Below are 5,733 nucleotides of genomic sequence, written 5' to 3'. Positions count from 1 at the left end.
ATTTCTCATAAAAGGATAGTAACCTTTTATGTCGAGAAACCATTAGTACTGAACGAAAAACCTTTGGAAAAGCTGAATAATATAAATAAAATAATTAAATTTTAGGTTTTTGTCGTTTTTTATCACTATAATATTAATTATTTATATTGAGGGTATTATAATTATATACTATAATAGTAAATACTGTAATAGTATATAATATTATAATTTACAACTACATAATATTATATAGTGCTTTAAGTTAATAGTGTTATATATTAAGACGTCCTTAGTGAGGAGTCCCCACACTTCTAGCAGCAAAATGACGTTCGGTCCCGCGCGATTCTTCTGACGATGGATATAATAGCACGTACATGTTCCGTATACTTTGTAGTTGCAGGCGACTGACTTGTCGAGGTAAGTCGCAACTTTAGAGTCGCGCGCGATCCATAATCGCGGTAGTACGAATAAAAATTGTGCCATATTCGGCAATGGATTTTATAATCGCGTGGCTAGTCGCAAATGGAAAGCACGCTTCAGACGGCAACGTTGGAAGACCAGAAAAATAAAGCTCTTCTGTCTCACAAAAGAAAGATACGTACATATGTGTTTCCTTATTCTTTCAAATTTTGGCGCTGCTGCGCCAATTTACGGCTATTAAAATATGGAGAGGACTTGGAGAGGTATTATAAGGAACTTTATTCTAATATTCACGTAATTGCTCGCCACGTGTGATACTCGCCAGAGATCTAGGGCATAAGATTTTCACACTGCGCTTCTCTCTTTTCTCTCAACGGAGTCCTAGGCCATCGTACGACGCTCGCATACATACTACGAAGGGGATACATACTTGTGTGTGGTTGTGCTATACGTTACCTCCCTCTCGCACGTACAATACAAATGTACCGTATGCCGCTCTTAGTTTGAAAAACCTGACTATGAAGCGGGAAAGGTGATAAATGATGAACTTTTGACAATACTGATAACGAGTCAACAGTTCAGTACTTTCCTCAGAATCTTGAGGGAGAAAAATTACCTAGAGAAAATAATAACAAATTTGTTAAGTTTATTAATATATTCACATCGTAGACCGTAGGCGATACATTGTATGTCCCATGAGACATGCGACATGCCGCGAGACCAAGCGCCGATTTTCAAATTTTATAATTGGACATGGATACACAACTATCTTGCGACTATACTATTATTATCAGTACCAGAAATGCGTTCGGTTGCCGTCGATCGTTTGGTAGTCGACATATTATCTTTGAAGAGAACGCTTTGTATATAGTAAGTATCTATACTAATAAATTACATGTATGCCTTTAACATTATCATTTTGTATAGTGCTTCTCCCTATAATATATATTAATATATAATATAAAATTTAAAATTCATTTCTGGTGACTTAAAGGACATAAGTATAACTTGTATGACTTGTGTATGGCTGTGCATTACGTTATTTGCAAATTAATTAGCAACAGTAATTAATTTAAGTTTCTAGTATTATCGTAATATTAAATGATTATTCTTAGGAAGAAAATTACTCTGTACGTGCACATATCTTAAGTTGCTAAAAGTTAAATTACAACAAGACATGTAATGGGTTAATAGTGTACGATAATTAAAAAGAGTGTCATTTTTTATAAATTACGAAAAAGTTACTTATATCTGAACTAAGAAATGTCATAAATATCATAAAACGGAAGCAGAAGAAATAAAATTGAAAGATAGAATGAGAAAGAGTAATATTTTAAACGTGAAGGTTAGGTGTTAAATTCTACTCAAATCAAATAAAATATTTAATTAAATATAAAAAGAAGTTAAAGTATTTACTTAGTTATGTTTATTCCAAATTGTTTGTTTCGATATAATTTTTGCAAAATATTAAAGAATATATACTTACGTAAATAAGAATATTACTTTCAAAGTCGAAACAATCATATAAACATTGATGTACGTGCATTATAAATTCATAATTTTATTTTATATACTTTGTTTCAGATAGAGAAATGAACATTGTTTTGCTCATTAGCAGTTGGTAGATAATGATGTTAAATCATGTGACGTAATTTGATATGCTAGTTCCCTTAGATGGGAACACTATCATGCATGTATACAACTTTCCAGTGAAGCAAATAAGAAGAGAAACCTTTGTTTGAGTTAATGAATTAAAAACTATTTGAAAGTGGTGTGTAGAACAGTATAAATCAGAGAGATGACAACCGAAGTTACATAGTCACAACCTTTCGAAAACTTAAAAGAATTATTCGATAACGTGGGTAATTTGAAACCATGACCGGAAATTGAATAACTACGAGATTCAACTGATTATGTGTACAGTGGTTTAGAAATAAGCGCAGAAAGAACGCAGTTAGAAAAATTGGATAGAGAAGTACATCCTAAAACGTTGCTTCGTCATGATATGAAAGGTGGCTGCCTAGAAGACAGGTAATAGAAATCGCTATATTTATCAATTCATATATTATACATAATATACCCGTGATTTTTCAGATTTATATATCGATCAGAATCTTATGATTCTTACCTATTTTATCACTGGAGTGTTATTGACACGTTTGTGTATTTTAGTCATCATTTCATAATTGCGCCACCTTTTGGATGGATTAATGTAGCACATAATCATGGTGTAAAAGTTCTTGGTACTGTAATTACGGAAAGAGAGAAGGTACCTGGGATGTAATACTTGAATCTCAGGAAGAAGTAAGAAGATTTGCAGATGCATTAATACTTGTTGCAAAATTTTATAAATTCGATTTTATAAGTCTGGTTGTTAAATATTGAAAATACCATTAAAAGTGAGCAAGTTAATAATTTAATTTATTTTGTAAAATATCTAACAGAAAATATTCATGAAGCAATTAGAAATTCTGAAATTATATGGTACGACGGCGTAACCAATGAAGGAAAATTCAATTGGCAAAATGAGCTTAATTACAATTGTTTCTGTTTGTAAATTTTATTTAATGTTCTGAATACAATGTTTCAGAGATTTCTTTTTAAACTGCGATGGCATTTACTTGAATTATAACTGGACGAAATCAAAATTGGAAAACGGTTTGGCACTTGCAAAAAATCACAGCAGAGATATTCATGATATTTATGTAGGACTTGATATTTGGGGAAGATGTTGTCCTGGTGGTGGTGGATTTAATTCAACATATGTAATTACAATATTACTTATTTTATTGTAGCATATAGTCATTTAATATTTCATTAAACCATTATAATCTACAGGCTTTACAAAAAATACGACACGAAGGACTTTCTGTCGCGCTTTTTGGTCCAGGTTGGACTCACGAATTTTTCGTATCTAAGACATTCGAAGAAATAGAAGATCTATTTTGGGCACAGTTGTTTCCTTATTTATATGTTCATGTACCTATCTACGAAGAAGAAGTATTCAAAACATCATTTTGCCGTGGCAGTGGTAGCTTGTATTATCGCTGTGGTCAGGTACATTAAATATCTCACATTATTTTTAACAAACTGAATTTATCATAAAAGATATAACTTAGAAAACACGAAGTTGGCACCCTGCTGGGGGTAGCCACCCACACGATATGTTTATTTTTATTTTATTTTTTTTATTACCGATGAGATATAACACTTTACCAAATGTCCTTCAGGACAAATTGTAAAAACCAAAATAAACCATATATATATTTATTCATTTATATATAAAAACTGAATTTATTACATGAATATATTATAACTGAAATGTACATATTTTATGCAGGCACTATATGAAAAGGATGGGAAAAGATTTAAACACAAATCATTTTACAATTTATCCCTGCAAAATCCACAAATATCAGTACCTATACCGCACATGAAATTTACATCATCGCCTCAACTTCCAGAACCGAAAAGTGAAAACGATCGAAATGAGTGTTCAAAAGAACCGATACAATATGTTTATGAAACGAGGAAGAATGTTATTCGAGTATTAAAAAATGTTGTAAATATTGAAAATAAAATGCCAATGCATCGAACTGTCAGAATTTGATATCTTTGTCCACGGGGATAAGACCACTGAGACAACAGTAACAACATAGAGATCGTCCTCCAGACCATAAATAATAATAATCTTTAAAATTGCTACAGGACAAACACCGAATCTTTCGCACCTTAGATCGGCTGAAGAAGCGCTTCGGCACTCTATGTTACTCTATCCCATCGGTCATCGAACACGGCAAGGGATATAGAGCCATAAAAATGCTTATCAGCAAGGCCTCTGACAGATCCCGAGTTCTCTGCACTCAGAGAATTAAAGATTCCAAAACCACGTTTCCGCAAGTAAGACGAATGCTATACCTCTTGATCGGCGCCCTCAAATTTTCTTCGGACGATTCTCACCGTCTTCCATAGTTGAATAACCTCCTCGTGTGACAGAACAGAAGATACATCGTTACTGGTACCAAGTCGACAAATAAGTCCACTTTGTGACGTCTCAGGTACCGCCGGCTTCCCAGAACTTACTAGTAACGCGATGACATGCCAAAAATAAACGTCTACGCAACACGTGCTTCTGTTATTCACGATCTTGTGTCGTTTCTTCCTTTCAAGTTATAAACTGTTCTTTGTACAGGTCTTTAATTAGTATTGTGCTTGCGTGCTATTTCATCACTTCAAACTTGTTAAACTTTTATCACTCGTTCCAACAGCACTTGTTATTTGTATGTAGCGAAGCATTCTTTATCCGGTCTCCTTTCTACCGCGCGAAAAGTTTCGTGAATCCCACAAGACTACTGGGGACAAATTTTGGAAGTGTGCGCCGAAATGTGTATGATGATCTTCTCAGATTCCCAAATTTCATAATCTTGAAAATGCAGATTTTCGTTGAGCCGCTGGAACAGGGTCTGTACCTTCACCTGAGGAAACAGGGCTAGTAACCGCTCCGGCTCTGATGTCTCAGAGAATTATTTCACATCGGTAGATTCGTTAACGATTCAATTTAAGTTGCTGAATGGGATAGGTTATCAGGCTTTGATATCTTCAACGCAGTACCAATATAGCTATAGCTCCCGCAAAGATGCACATTCTTCTTCTCCTTGATGCTCAATGATCTCTTGTACCAGCATACTTTTCTAAGATATGGAAGATGGGGAAAGTAGTTCCCTTGCTGGGGAAGGATAAGAACAAACCAAATCCAGCCAGGTACAGATCAACGAGTTTGCTGTTTGCAGAGTATCCATTAGTAAGGTCTTTGAGAGTGTGATACAGAGACTCATACCGTTTCATTGCAAAGAGGCTGCCGTTCCTCCCGATCAGCAATTTGGCTTCCGGGTCAAATACAGTAAGGTCCACGCCATAATAAAATTCGTGACAGGCGTCTGCTGGTAGCAAAACTCTACTCATAGTCCTGGAAAGGGATTTTGACATGTTTCGATCGAGCGGTTTGCTATAAAAGCTGATACGATACGGTTTCTTTAAACATGCAGTTCAGGTGATTTGGTCCACAATCTTCGAAATGTGTCTCATTGGATGTCAAGCTCGAATATCGTCTTCGGAGTGAATAACTGTCTGCAACAGGGAATGTTCAACACCTCCATCCTGTTCAATTTGTATTTTAGTCGTGCTTCGAGCCTCTTCCATCTGAATAGCGACTTCAACCTATGCGCGTTAGTATTTGCCAATGGCCTCCTCATTTACGCGATGGGAATGTATTCATCCAAAATTAATTCCAAGCTACAGGAAATTTTCGATCGAATTATGGTTTGCTGTGGTAAC

At 34.9% G+C, this 5,733-nt stretch overlaps 1 long non-coding RNA gene across 1 annotated transcript; it reads left to right on the top strand.

Annotated features, from left to right (window-relative positions):
• Positions 1 to 1,987: 1,987 nt before the first annotated feature.
• On the top strand, positions 1,988 to 4,386 carry LOC132915033 (uncharacterized). The gene is made up of 3 exons (XR_009659757.1): positions 1,988 to 2,798; positions 2,990 to 3,164; positions 3,238 to 4,386. It is a non-coding gene; the product is annotated as an uncharacterized LOC132915033 (long non-coding RNA).
• Positions 4,387 to 5,733: the final 1,347 nt, after the last annotated feature.

The sequence above is a fragment of the Bombus pascuorum genome, chromosome 16, assembly GCF_905332965.1.
Source record: "Bombus pascuorum chromosome 16, iyBomPasc1.1, whole genome shotgun sequence".
In the NCBI taxonomy this organism is placed as follows: domain Eukaryota; kingdom Metazoa; phylum Arthropoda; class Insecta; order Hymenoptera; family Apidae; genus Bombus; species Bombus pascuorum.
Note: the sequence above shows the minus strand (reverse complement) of the source record. Positions and strands in the feature narration are given on the sequence as shown.